Source organism: Macrobrachium nipponense, chromosome 1 (genome assembly GCF_015104395.2).
Source record: "Macrobrachium nipponense isolate FS-2020 chromosome 1, ASM1510439v2, whole genome shotgun sequence".
Taxonomy (NCBI): domain Eukaryota; kingdom Metazoa; phylum Arthropoda; class Malacostraca; order Decapoda; family Palaemonidae; genus Macrobrachium; species Macrobrachium nipponense.
Window position 1 is genome coordinate 557,831 of NC_087200.1, and position 14,233 is coordinate 572,063.

Genomic DNA, 14,233 nt, shown 5'->3' on the forward strand with positions numbered 1-14,233 from the left:
ACGTTCCTTACTCCCTGCACGAACCTCGTCAAGAGAGAGATGTTCCTCTGGGATGTCCACAACAGAAGTTCTCTCGTGAGTTCGTAAAGGGCATACGAGTGAGTACCTCCTTGCTTCCGAATGTATGCCAGAGCGGTTGTATTGTCCGCATTTACTTGAACTATTTTGTTGCAAACTAACGGTTCGAAGCTCTTTAGAGCTAGGTGTACAGCTAGCAGTTCTTTGCAGTTTATGTGCCAGGACACTTGAATAGCATTCCAAGTGCCTGACACTTCTCTCTTTCCCAAAGTTGCTCCCCAACCTTTTTCCGACGCGTCGGAAAACAATACAAGGTTTGGGCTCTGCATTTCCAGGGAAGTACCTTTGTTTTCCCTCAGTGGGAGTAACCACCATTCTAGATGACGTTTTATCAGATCTGGAATGGGAAAAAGGTCCGAGAGTAGTCCTGTCTTCATGTTCCACGAACTTCTGAGGAAGAACTGAAGAGGACGGAGATGAAGTCTTCCTAGGTGAAAGAACTGTTCGAGCGAGGAAAGGGTCCCTAACGGCTCAACCATTCCCTCGCCGAAGTCCGTTCCTTCCTTAGGAAGAGAGAGACTTTTTCTAAACCTCTCGCTAGTCTCTCTTGAGAAGGAAATACTCGAAAACCCCGAGAATTCATCCGAATCCCCAGATAGACCAAGTTCTGGCTGGGGATCAGTTGGGACTTCTCGAGGTTCACGAGTAATCCTAAAGTCTTTATAAGGTTTAGTGTCACATTCAGGTCCTCCAAACACTGTTCCTTTGACTTTGCTCTGATAAGCCAGTCGTCTAGATAAAGAGATATACTGATTCCTTTCAGATGAAGCCATCTCGCCACATTTTTCAAAAGGTTCGTGAAAACCTGAGGCGCCGTCGACAGGCCGAAGCACAAGGCTCTGAATTGGAAGATCCTTCCCCCCGTCATGAAACGGAGGTACTTCTTCGACGAAGGATGGATCGGGACGTGAAAATATGCGTCCTGGAGATCCAGAGACACCAATCCCCGTCTCCACCCCTTGGCGAAGAGCCGCCAGGACTGAAGCAGAGGTTTCCATGGAGAACTTCGTTTTTGAACAAAACTTGTTCAGAGCGCTGACGTCCAGAACTGGTCTCCATCCCCCCGAGGCTTTCGCAACCAAGAAAAGACGATTGTAAAACCCCGGGGAGCTTTGATCCAGCACAAGTTCTATAGCTCTCTTGTCCCCACATCTGATCCACATTTGTTGAAGAGTATCTTTCAACACAGGGTCCTTGTAATTGGCGGACAATTCCCTCGGAGTTGACGTCAGGGGAGGATTGTCCAGGAAAGGAATGAGATATCCCTTCTGAAAAGAACCGGACATCGACCAAGGATCTGTGTCGATGCGAGTCCAGGCTTCCGCAAATCCCCGGAGCCTGGCACCTACTGGTGTTTGGAGGAGCGCCACTTCACTTTCCCCTTTTAAAGGGGCGGAACGCGGCTCGACCTCTCTTCTCGGTCGTTTTCCTTCTAGCGGTAACTCTAGTTGGAGGGCCGCCTCGAAAGGGCCGAACAGGAGTAGACGTCCCTTTCTTTTCTCCCATCATTTTACTGGTCCCTCCTCTTCTTCCTGGACGATTGCAGGAGAAGATCTTGAGTCGCTTTCTCCGTCAGCGATCGTGAAATATCCTTCACCAACTGTGACGGGAACAGAAAATCAGACCTAGGGGCGAATAACAAAGCTGGCTCTTTGTGAGGTGTGATACTGCTTTCGTCAAGAAAGCGTTAAACACAGATCTCTTCTTCAAGAGACCTGCTCCAAACAAGGAAGAAACTTCCCCTGAGCCGTCTTGCACCGCCTTGTCAATACATGACAGAATTGCTAGGAGAACATCCGGTTCTAGCCCTTCAGGGGCATGAGCCTTCTTGGACATCACCCCAAGGGACCAATCTAGGAAGTTAAAGACTTCTAGAATGTGAAAAAGTCCCTTGAGGAGATGATCCAACTCTGAAAGGCCCCAAGTAATCTTAGCCGTGTGAAGGCTATGTCTCCTGGATGCGTCTACCAGACTGGAAAAGTCAGCTTTCCAGCTGAATCAGGGAGAGTGTGACCCATATTCTCCCCAGTCTGGTACCAAATCCCTCTCTTGCCGGTCAGTCTAGGGGGAGGCATGCAAAAGACTGTCCTTACAAGCTCCTTCTTAGTAAGCATCCAGTTATCCAGCGATTGCAGAGCTCTCTTCATAGAAATCGTCGGTCTCATCTTCACGAAAGCCGACGATTTCGGAGTCTTCGAGCATGAAAACAGAGAACGAGGCGAAGGAGGAGCGGCAGGGATCAATGCGTCTCCGTATTCCTGGAGAAGGAGAGCTGTCAAGACTTTGTAGTTCGACAGTCCTTCCTTACTGTGAGACTCGTCCTCTGATTCCTCTTCCATAATCGGATCAGCAGGAGAGACCACTTCTCGTTCCTGGTCTTCTTGTCCAACCATTCTCTCTACTGGGGACAAACTCCTAATAGGAGAGGGGCTAAGAGAGTGTAAAGAGCTCCTATGCTTGACTGGCTCTTCGTACTTGGCTGGCGCCTCGCGCCTGGCTGGCGCCTCGCGCCTGGCTGGCGCCTCGCGCTTGTCTGGCGCCTCGCGCTTGGCTGGCGTCTCGCGCCTGGCTGATTCCTCGCGCCTGGCAAGATCCTCGCGCTTGGTTGGCGTCTCGCGCCTGACTGACTCTTCGCGCTTGGCTGGCGCCTCGCGCCTGACTGGTGCCTCGCGCCTCTGAACCGTCTCGCGCCTGACTGACACCTCGTGCCTTGTTGAAGACTCGCGTCTTCCTGAAGTCCCCTCCTTGCGTGACAGATGTTCTTCTTGAGCCTCACGCTTGGATGAATGCTCACGCCTGTTTGTTACTCCGCGCTCGGCTGAAGCTACTGATCTGGCAGACGTATCCCATCTGGGAGAATCCTCTCGTCTGCCATGCGTTTCTCGCTTGTCTGACTCTCTCTTAGAGGACGCTTCTCGTCTGTAGGACGCCTCGCGCTTGGCTGTTGCTACGCGCTTGTCTGGCGGATCCATATCTTCCCACGAGTCTCTATCTGAGATCTCAAAAGACTCACGTTTCGCAGGAGCCTCACTCCTGGTGGGAGAAGGAAGACGAGTCTTCTTGACCGGCAGTCTGACGTCTTTCTTACGAGGAGGATCCTTCGAAAGGACTCCTACTAGGGCGGAAAGCTGTTCCTGTACCGCCAAAATGATCCTTTTGGACGCTTCTCCTGCGTCTTCTTGAACGGGAGAGGTAGACCTCGAAGGCGTGTTGCCCCCATCATGGGACGGCGAAACCCTCTTCGCCTTCTTGATAGAAGGAGGTTCTTCTTCCGAAAAGCGTTCCGGGCTTGAATCCAAACCAGGATCTCTCCAGTGCCTTTTCAGGGGCCTGGACAAGTCCGAATCCTTCCACCCTCGTTTAGGAGAGGGAGAAGCGGACGAAGAGAAGCACTCTCTGAGGACGCTTTTTCGATAGCGGTCCTGAGCAGGCTGTCTATACACAGCACCTGCTGAAGGGACGCCTGACCGGGGGGAATTCTCCACAACCTCCGTACGGCTTTCGACTTTCCTTCTCCTCTGGGCTTGGGAGCTTGGAAGAGGTCTAGGCCTGGGAGCGTCGCAGAGACGGTCAGACGCCCCCTCCACAACACTGGGGACACTCACTTCACTAAAGTCACTTTCACCATCCTTACCTTTTATGGTAGCCCTTTCGGCTTTCATCCTGAGAATCGTAGCCTTCAGTTCAGCAATTTCCGAAGCTGAATCTGAATGTACAGTCAGTGAGGGTCCTGATACAGAATCATAATTAAGAGAAGAGTTAGAATTATCCAAAGGCTCAATAGGCCTTGTACAACTACCCGCCATCTTAGATGCAGCCCTTCTGACTCTATCCCTTTCTAACTTCTTCAAGTAAGAAGTTAGAGTCTTCCATTCCTCAACATTCAACCTTTCACACTCATGACAGGTGTTAGAAATAGAACAATCAAAACCCCTACATTTGCGACATACAGTGTGAGGATCAACCGAAGCTTTCGGTATCCTCACCTTGCAGCCTACATTCACACACATTCTCACACAAACACTTGAATCAGACATTCTGAAGAAAAAATCAAAAAGCAAGTCCAAATCCAGTCCACAGTAGCGAATGCCAAAACAACGATCCAGGTACTTCACCAAAAGTCCACAAAAAGATGATCAATTGCTTAGAAAAGCGAATTCCAGTCAAGAGGTGGCAGCAACGATGTTGATACCACCGGCGACAGAAAATATATGAGTAGAAAACGGGATTGGTTCCTAGTCCTGCCACCCAGGGCAGGCCGGTAGATCACCTGACCTACCTGTAGCGAGTGGCGCGAAATTTGAATTTCTGTCGGGGACGACGGAGTCTTAGCTATGTATATATCTGACAGGTAAGTTGATTGTATGAAAATATATACACACAGTGGTACCTTGAGATACGAAAGTCTCAACTTACGAAAAACTCGAGATACGAAAGCCGACACGAAAAATTTTACTGCTCTACATACGAAAAGTTTTCAAGATACGAAAGGTTTCTGAAAGTCCGATAACAATTTTGAAACTCGCGCTGCGCGCCGCCATCTTAGTTCTGGTAGACTCGCCACCATCCTCCTGCTCTCCCATTGGTTCCTGATGCTAGCCAAGCCATGAGATCCTCTCCTATTGGACAGCATCCCTCCCATCATGCATCTTACGTGGTGGCGTACGTTTGCTCAGCCAATTTGCACCCAAAGCTTTATCCTACGCATGCGGCATTCGTTCGGTCCAACGATTTTGTTTAGTATCGTAAATTCATTAGTGATTTCGTTGTGCTACTTTATCGTGTTGTGGGAACCTAATTAGTATAAGTACTACATACGCAACTTAATTACGTACAGTACATATTAGTCATGGGTCCCAAGAAAGTTTCTGAAGTTCACAGAAAGAAGAGAATGCTTTCTATGGAGACAAAAATGGAGATAATAAAAAAGTATGAAGCTGGCTTGCGGTTGAGTGTGATCGCTAAGGAATACGGCCGAAATCCGTCGACGATAGGCACCATCCTTAAGCAGAAGGAAGCCATCAAAGCAGCTACACCTTCCAAGGGCGTGACTATTTTGTCCAACAAGAGGAGCCATGTGCATAATGAAATGGAAAGGCTGCTTCTTGTATGGATCGAGGACAAAGAAATCGATGGCGATACGATAACCGAGACGGCAATCTGCCAGAAGGCCAGCGCTATTTTTGGCGATTTGATTGCCCAAGCCGAAGACGACGGCGGAGAGGGGACATCATCGGCAACCCCAGAGTTCAAGGCTTCTCATGGGTGGTTCGAAAAATTCCGTAAACGGACTGGCATCCATTCGGTGGTGAAGAAATTGAAATTACGAAAAGTATAAAAAAGTAAAAAGAAATGTAAAAAAAAAAAAAAAAGACAAATTAAATTTTATTTTAAGTTTTTTGTAAAGTTAAGTGTTACAGTTTTGTTAATGTCTTTTGTTAAGTTTAGTTTGTTTTTCTGACATTTTTTTATGTGTTTCGTAAAGTTAAGCGTACGTATCTGCCGTTTGTCCTCCTCCTCCTCTGCCGCCACTTTCGGAGATAGCCTCACTCGAAAGGTAAGCTCACTCGAAAGGTAAGCTCACTCGAAAGGTAAGCTTCCACATTTTACGTTACAGTAATAATATTTCTTGTACACTAATATACACTTTATTTACAGGTTTTGCATTTTTATTATTAAGTTACGTATTGAATGGTCCAAATTGTTTAGTATTTCATTGTTTATAGGTCAATTTAGCTTTATTATGAAATTTAATGGGTTGTTTTTGGAGGGCTTGGAACGGATTAGCCATTTTACATGTAAAATGTGGTCCAAGATACGAAAAACTCATGATACGAAGGGCGCCTCGGAACAGATTAAATTCGTATCTTGAGGTACTACTGTATGTATATATATATAATATATATATTATATGTATGTTGGTATATATATATAATATATTATATATTATATGATATATATATATTAGATATATATATATATATACATACATACTACATATATATACATATACATACATATACATACATATACATACCATATATATATATATATATATAATATATATATATATATATATATATATATATATTATTTATCAAAAGGTGTGAACATGTAGACATCAGAGGGTTTACCGAAACTCAGTAGATCATAATAAACTCCTTAACTGATCTACTGAGTTTCGGTAACTCTCTTGATGTCTCTGTAATAATATATATATATTATTAAATATAATATATATAATATAATTAATATATAATATATATTATAATATATATGATTATATACATATATATATATAGAAATAAGAAGGCAATGGGGCACGCCAGTGGAAATTGTAACCATAATAATAGCAACACTAGGCACAATCCCAAGACCACTGAAAAGGAACCAGGAAAAACTAAATGCTTAAGTAGCTCCAAGGCTCATGCAGACGAGTGTGCTACTAGAAATAGTGCACATACGAAAAGTGATTAACTCCAAAAGAGGCAGAATGCAACCTGGAATGCCACACTATAAAAACCACCCATTCGAATAGGATGACTGTGATCGAATAATAATAATAATAATAACAAAAATAATAATATAATAATAATAATAACAACCACGAAGCAGACCTTGTTGGATATACGGATTATTAAATAGAATGGCAGAATTAATCAAATTTACCTTATAGAGGACTTTCTCAATATTCCTGATTATTCGTTTTTCAGGATCAGTGAGGCTACCGAGTAATTGAACTATATTCATAGTGTCAAATTGAAAGTAAAATCTGGTATTTTCTTAGTATGGTATCTTCAATACTATAAAATTTATAATAAATTTTAATTGTGAAGATGCATTATACAATCTGGAGACTTCAAGTGGATCTTAGATGGCGATCTCTGCTGGTATATTCTAGTTGGAAGTATTATTGTGTTGTCTGGTATTTTTCCTAGAGTTGAAGTATACATGTTTCGACCATCCCTCTGGTAATCATCAGCGCAGATAGCCATCTAAGATCCAGTTGTAGTCTCCAGATTGTATAATGCATCTTGACAATTAAAATATATATATCAATTAAAATATATACTGTGTATATTCGCATATCATGTGACTTTTGAAGACCTAATTTTGGAGCTAATATTAGGGGGGTCGCATCATGCATGAGATATAAAATCAGCATATACAATATTCACATCCTTGTATCATATGATAAAATACAAACATTATGAATATCATGGCTCTTTTAAAAAGTTATGCTTTACTTCCCTGCATCCAATAATATTGTATGTATTTTCATATTACTATTGTATTATAAAATACAAACATAGCAATCAATGTTTTGGTTTGGAAATCAGCTGAGGATGATTGCAAGGTAAGTTTATTTTGCTGTATTGAACTCAAATCAAGAGCAATTTTTTTGCTTCTAGTTAGAGTAAATGAATCTCTAAATATTCTATTGATATGGGACAAGGTTATTTTACATTATAAGAAGTGTTTTCAAGTTGAAATATCACTTGAATACGTATCGTTGTGAACAAAATTTAGGTTTTTTTTTCATTAGTAGATGGCACTGAGGGTATGTCTATTGTGTAACAAAAATCAACAGAGTGGGTTCGATATTTTCACTTGATTTCATCAGAATACTATGAGCTTTACATATTTATCTTTTATCAGAGTGAAAACAGTAAAATGTGCTCTTTCATGCCCAACAATTTTGATTAAAACACATTTCTTACAATTTTTTTTTACGGTTGAATTTGATGGTACTAATACCGAAGTTTGTGGGAGTTTCATCCATGTTGCCGATGCACGAAAATAGTCGTTAGCTGATGAACATTCTTTCATCAGCTGCAGCTACAACTTGCAGCTTAAATTTAGCAGTACATATATGCCCTTGCCAATCTTTTCTCCATAGCGAAATAGGTAATGTGAAATATATCAGTCCTATTCTACTTAACATCATTTGTAACTACGATGGTTGAAATGCAAGCAAAACTGCTGTTGTTATCAGATTCAGTTGTTCATAGCCAATCAACTGTTCCTGGCTGTGTGCATTTACACAACAAGTAAAACATTACTAATGATACTTTTAGCATTCTTTTTCATTTTTTTTTTAAACTTAACTAGAAGATGGGATAGATACAGAGATGGAGGAAAAGGGGTTAGCCTAACTAGAAATTAGGATTGATAAAGACGAGGAAAAAAGGTTAGCCTAGTGTAATTTGGTCTCAAATGTTGAACTCACATGGTACACGAGATACATAATAAAATAATTTTTAAGGGACAAATTTTGGCAGTAGCATGATATGCAAAATTGCATGTTACACAAGTATATATCATGCTACTGCCAATATGTAACATACAATACTGTTTAAGTTTATTTACTAATACTCTAATATTTCTTAGTGTTTCTACCACCAAACCATCTGCAATTTTTTTTTTTAATATAGAACATTCCTAATTTTCTTCTTGACCTGTTTCAATGGTCTAATTTAATCTTATACGTTAACTAGTTTTTAGTTATGATACTGATCCTTTCAAAATGTTCCCATCATCATTATCTTATTTTGTGCCCATGATCATTATCTTATTTTGTACTCTAAATTTGGAATACTAATTGAATTTCTCTGGAACAAAAGGACACATACAGTAGTACCTCAGGATACGAAATTAATCCGTTCCGAAGCGGCCTTTGTAACCTGATTTTTTCGTATCTTGAACCGCATTTTACATGTAAATTGCCTAATTCGTTCCAAGCCCTACAAAAACACCCCAGTAAATTTTATAATAAAGCTAAATTGACCAATAAACAATGAAATACAACAATTTGGACCATTCAATACCTAACTTAAACTACATATATACTACTATGTACTACATACCTGTAAATAAAGTGTATTAGTGTACATGATACAAGAAATACTGTACGTACATACGTATGTAGTAAAATGTGGAACCTTACCTTACGAGTGAGGCGATCTCCAAAAGTGGCGACAGAGGAGGAGGACAAATGGCAGAAAACATGAACACTTAACTTTACGAAACACATTAAAAAATGGCAGAAAACATTAACACTAAACTTTACGAAACACATTAACAAATGGCAGAAAACATTAACACTTCTTGATTATCACCATCTTCATTCTCCATAGAAAGCATCCTCTTCTTTCCATGAACTTCAGCAACATTCTGGGACCCATGGCTAATAACATAAGTAATTAAGTTCATACACAACACGATAAAGTAACTTACAGTTCAACGAAAGCGAAATCACTAACACGAATTTACGTTAACAAACGAAATACGTATATGTGAATGAACGAATTCCAGTGTTTAAAATAACGCTGCCGCAAAAAATGGTCCAGGGACTCCTCTACATAGAGGCATGATGCTGACCAATAGGAGAGCAGGATCTTATGGTGGTGACTAGCATCAGGAACCAATGGGAGGGTGGGAGGATGGTGGCGAGTCTACTCAGTTGGCGGTGCGCGAGTTTTAAAATTGTTCTCAGTGGTCCGGGCGAATCTCGGGACTTAACAGTAACACCCTTTCGTAACCTGAATTATTTCGTATGCAGAGGCAAAAAAATCTTCGTATTTGCTTTCGTAACTTGAATTTTTCGTAAGTTAGGACTTTCGTATGTTGAGGTTCCACTGTAATAGAAAGGAGAAAGAGGAGTGACAGATCTTTTTGGGAAACACCATGTATAGTAAGTAGTATTAATTTAACTTTTAACAAGAAGAGAGCATCATCCCCAGACCTGTGTTTTCATCATCATAATAATAGCAGTTTATTTTTTAGACTCTCCTACCATTCCTCAACTGTTCCATTTGGGAAGAACCATTTATTTACTTGAATAACTTACTCTTTGAGCAACTTAATGAACACTCCTACGTGCAGTTGTGCTTTGGCGATATATTTAAGTAAGTTTTTTACATATTTTTATTTCAAACTTATAACACATAACCATATTCAATATTTGATTTATGCCTTGCTGTGCAGCCACAAAGGCTTAGTCAGAATGTGTGACACCACATCCCTTCGGCATTTATTCCTACTCAATTTAGATGCCTTATTAATTAAAACTTGTAATCTTTTAGTTCATAATATACTACGTAGACTATTGCAAAGGCGGTAAGAATAGTATAGTATTTGACTACATAGGCCTACCTGTACTGTAGAAACATTTTTAGCAAATCCATGTTCACATATTTCACCTTGAATGATACTACATATTTCTTATTACATTTTTGCTACAGTTAAGCAATACGTTCCCCAGTCTCTACTATTTACATCAACTTCAAAGCCTGTTCATTTCAAGTCATGTATCTTAAGCTCATGAACTACTGAATCAAATGTAGCACTTTGTCAGTTGATATATTGTTAAACATACTACGTATAAACTATCATCTACGTATGTATGAGGTTTCAGGGAGTTATAAACCACTATACTGTTTTGGAGTTTTTTTTTCAAAAAATTTACAGATTTTCTAGTAATACAGCTCTTTTCAGTATGTTAGATTATTTTACACACATGACAGGTTTAATAGTATAGTTAATGCCATTCTAAAGACTACTTATCTCTTAATTTTTCGAAGTTGGTCTTATTCCAGATATTTTCTATCTGAGTAGTAATATTCTTGTAGGCTTATGCTTATTATTTTTTGGTGTAACATGACAACTTCATGAAATTTCAGGTTGTTTAGATGCATCCACACAAACACAGTTAACCCCAAGCTGAGAGAGAAAAATGCAATAAAAAATGGGGACAATGGGAACTATTTTTGCTCAGAAAAACTATAATGAATATATAGCAAACTATTTATCATATAAAGGTAGGCAAGTTATACTTTCCATGGAAAATTTGTCATAGCCTTGTGAAGTCAGCCAAGTCTTACTTGACAAGTAAAAGACACTGCACACTATGTTAATTTAACTAAACAGCAAACTCAAGAGGGTCTAGGAGAAAAGCTGGAAGCTCAAAGATAAAGATGTATCACAGGCAATTAAATTTCTAGTGTTCATTATTCTTAACTCTTAATAAGATTCACTGAAAAATTATATGATCAATGACTATTTCAACAAAACCTAAAACTACTTCTTTCATAATCAAATCATTGCTACTATTCAGATAATGAGTTATTGGTGGGTGCAGAAATTATAATTCTTGTTTGTTGACATCATAGCATGTTAAAGCCTATTAAGTGCTGTTTTCCGTTTATGTACTTTTTTTTTCGAACTGGATATTGGTACGGCAGCCGTATCCTGATCGTGATAGATATTGATACGGCTGTGAATTGCGCATGCACGAACCCTTGTTTTTACAGTCTCGAGACGAGCATATCAGTGACAGCAACAAAATGGCGACTGAGCCAACGTGAACCGTGTAATAATACATCAGTTTTTGCTGAAGAACAGATGTTTTCAGGTCTCAACAAGCTGAAAATGGCAATAGACATCTACGAACAGTCAAACTTCCAGAAATTGTATATCCGTAGGTCATTTACTGTCAAAATGTTTTGATGCTTTATTATGTAATATAAGGTGCAATGATCAGAGCAGATAGATTAGTTTAGTTTTATTTTTCATGTATATGGTCAAAATCTAAGTATGTTTAAGTATTATTGTAATTTTTTATATTTCCTTTTACTGTCAAAATGTTTTGATGCTTTGGTGATGACAGCATGGTGTTTCACATTGACATTTTGAATTGAACTTTTTCAGCAAAACATTTCAGTTTGAATATTATTACTACAGTCGCTGATCTTCTAGTGCTGTACCTATAGCTCTTAGCAACAGTGTACGGCAACTGCTGTATGATTAGCAAACTGGTAAACGGATACGGCTAACTGCCGTATCTACAGCAAGTCAAGAGTGCTATACGGCACCACTGACAGAATCTGACATACCCCCGCCACACTGTTATTTGTACGGCAGGAAGTCTGAAATTGACGCATGTGCAATTCACAGCCGTACCAATATCTATCACGATCAGTATACGGCTGCCGTACCAATATCCTGTGCCTTTTTTTTTTTTTTTTAATTAAGATAGTTACCATCAAACACCATAGAATGGCTTCCTAATTTTTCACATATGTTATAATTTCTTAAAAGTGAGCTTATATTATATAGGAATAGCATGTCTGTCAAACATATGGGCATCATTTGGTGATTATCATTGGTGATTTAAGGAATTTTGTATGAAAATGAAATTATAAGGTGCTTTTCGACAATATTCTGGGTATACATAGTACCTATATGGTCTTGGTAATGTATCAAAAAGCATGAAGACTATATTTTATGCTAAATTTACAATGCACAGGTTTTGAAAATGGCAATCACCCAGGCTATTATTGTAATGATGATATGTAATTATAAAAATCAAACAGTTCTTATCAGATTTTGATGAGATTTTTTTTATAAATTTTACATTCATATAAGCTGGAAATATTTACTTAACTCATTTCAAACATCCCTAGATCTAACAACAATGAAGGACCTTAGGCCTAAGGGTCAGGTTTGGGGAAACAGGACCAAAAGTTGCCCATTCTTTCTGGAGAGGCCTATACAAAAACACAGTACCTAAGTGACTAAATTTTGTTTCCAGCCCAGTCAGGTAGGAGGTGGTGACCTAAGTTAAGCTTCAATATAAAGTATCACTACAATTCATTCTAAAATTTTCTGCTAGTGGCCTACATTAAGTAATATTAAGTTTGCATACACCCCTCTATCATTATTTTCATTTTCCTGCATCCAAAAACCTGTTTCCCACTGTAGTCTCTTGGAATTGTCGGACTCAATTTAGTGTGTTTAAAGTAACCTTTACCACATGTTTTGTTGAACTCTTATCATTGCACAGAGAAAATTTTCCAAGAAAATTAATTTGGTTAAAATAAATATTCAGTAAAAAAAAAAAAATCTTATCATTTGGAGCCATAATAAGTTACTTCTTGATCACTTAAGTAGTATTGGTATAACAACCTCAAGTAGCCTAATCATATAGTACAACTCACAAAAATAAAAACCTTTTTTTAATAAACTAAGCTGAGGTTTGCTGCAATATCCAAAGTGTTTAGGTACTAGGTACACATAACTAAACAACATACACTGTTCAAACATTTGTCCCTTTCCTAACTACCTACCTAAGTAGCCTATGGGCTATAATTGTTAACTAGCCTATATTTGGGTTCCCATGACCAAAAGCTAACTGAAGCTGATCTCGGATATGGGGAGAAAAAAGATGTAGTAGGTGGTATAGTACCTGGGTAGTTGGTACCTGCCATTTGCACCCAGACAACGACAGGTTACTCCATCAAGATCAACTACCTAACCACCATCGTGACGTGATGACTTACTAAAAACACCTTCGCATTCCACAAAATATCTTTTCTTTATCACCCTGGCCAAAACTGAACAACAGAATTGTTACCTTACATCAGCCTACAGGAGTTCTTGACGAGCGGTGTTGGTCGAGAAGAAGGAAGGATAACGTCATCTCCAACACTGATAGCTGAAGCTCCTCGGCCGAGGAGGAGGAGAAGTTGTTAAGTCTTTCCTGCGCCCAACTCTCGGCTTTGTTCCTCCAGTTCCCTTTACTCTCCAACACCGTAATAACGACCCCACGCCTATAACATGGTGTCATGGGGGTCTGCGGGCTAAGTACTGCTAGCCAAAGCCTATGACATTGGCCGAGGTTTACAATAGGACGTCTCGGCCATTAGTAGCGATGGCACTTGTTTACATTTGTCGTCTGTCACTGAAGCGCATTCATCATCTCAGCTGACATGTGGAACACTCCGATTAGGTAAATAAGGGTAGGGATAAACTTTCTTCATGAGCATATTGTGATTTTCTATTACATTTAGCTCCATTCAATAAATTTATTAGGACATAAATGTTATAAATAAACACGTTGATAAATAGTTTGTGGAAACTTTTGTGAAGTTGCAATTGAAATCGGATTGTTCCTATGCCCTCACAAAGTGCTTTTTTTCGTGAAAATTACCTTAGCGTCTAGTAATAAAAATGACTTTATTTGGAATATTTCTTAAGAGATTAAGCACATAACTGCATTGTTCTTTTGTTTTTATAATAGATTTACCTATGACAGACTCATGACCCTCCGATGCCTGAAAAATAATTCAACCGGCTTCGTTAAACATTAGAGTCA

At 39.5% G+C, this 14,233-nt stretch overlaps 1 protein-coding gene across 3 annotated transcripts in view; it reads right to left on the reverse strand.

Annotated features, from left to right (window-relative positions):
• The window catches only part of LOC135219089 (protein O-mannosyl-transferase TMTC4-like), a 218,899-nt gene extending 205,067 nt beyond the window's left edge, over positions 1 to 13,832 (reverse strand). For 2 of the 3 annotated variants that reach the window (XM_064255521.1, XM_064255523.1), the window contains exon 1: positions 13,493 to 13,832. The gene's annotated coding sequence lies outside the window, so the exon portion shown is untranslated. The remainder of the gene's footprint in view (positions 1 to 13,492) is intronic. The other variant, XM_064255522.1, reaches the window with a different exon arrangement.
• Positions 13,833 to 14,233: the final 401 nt, after the last annotated feature.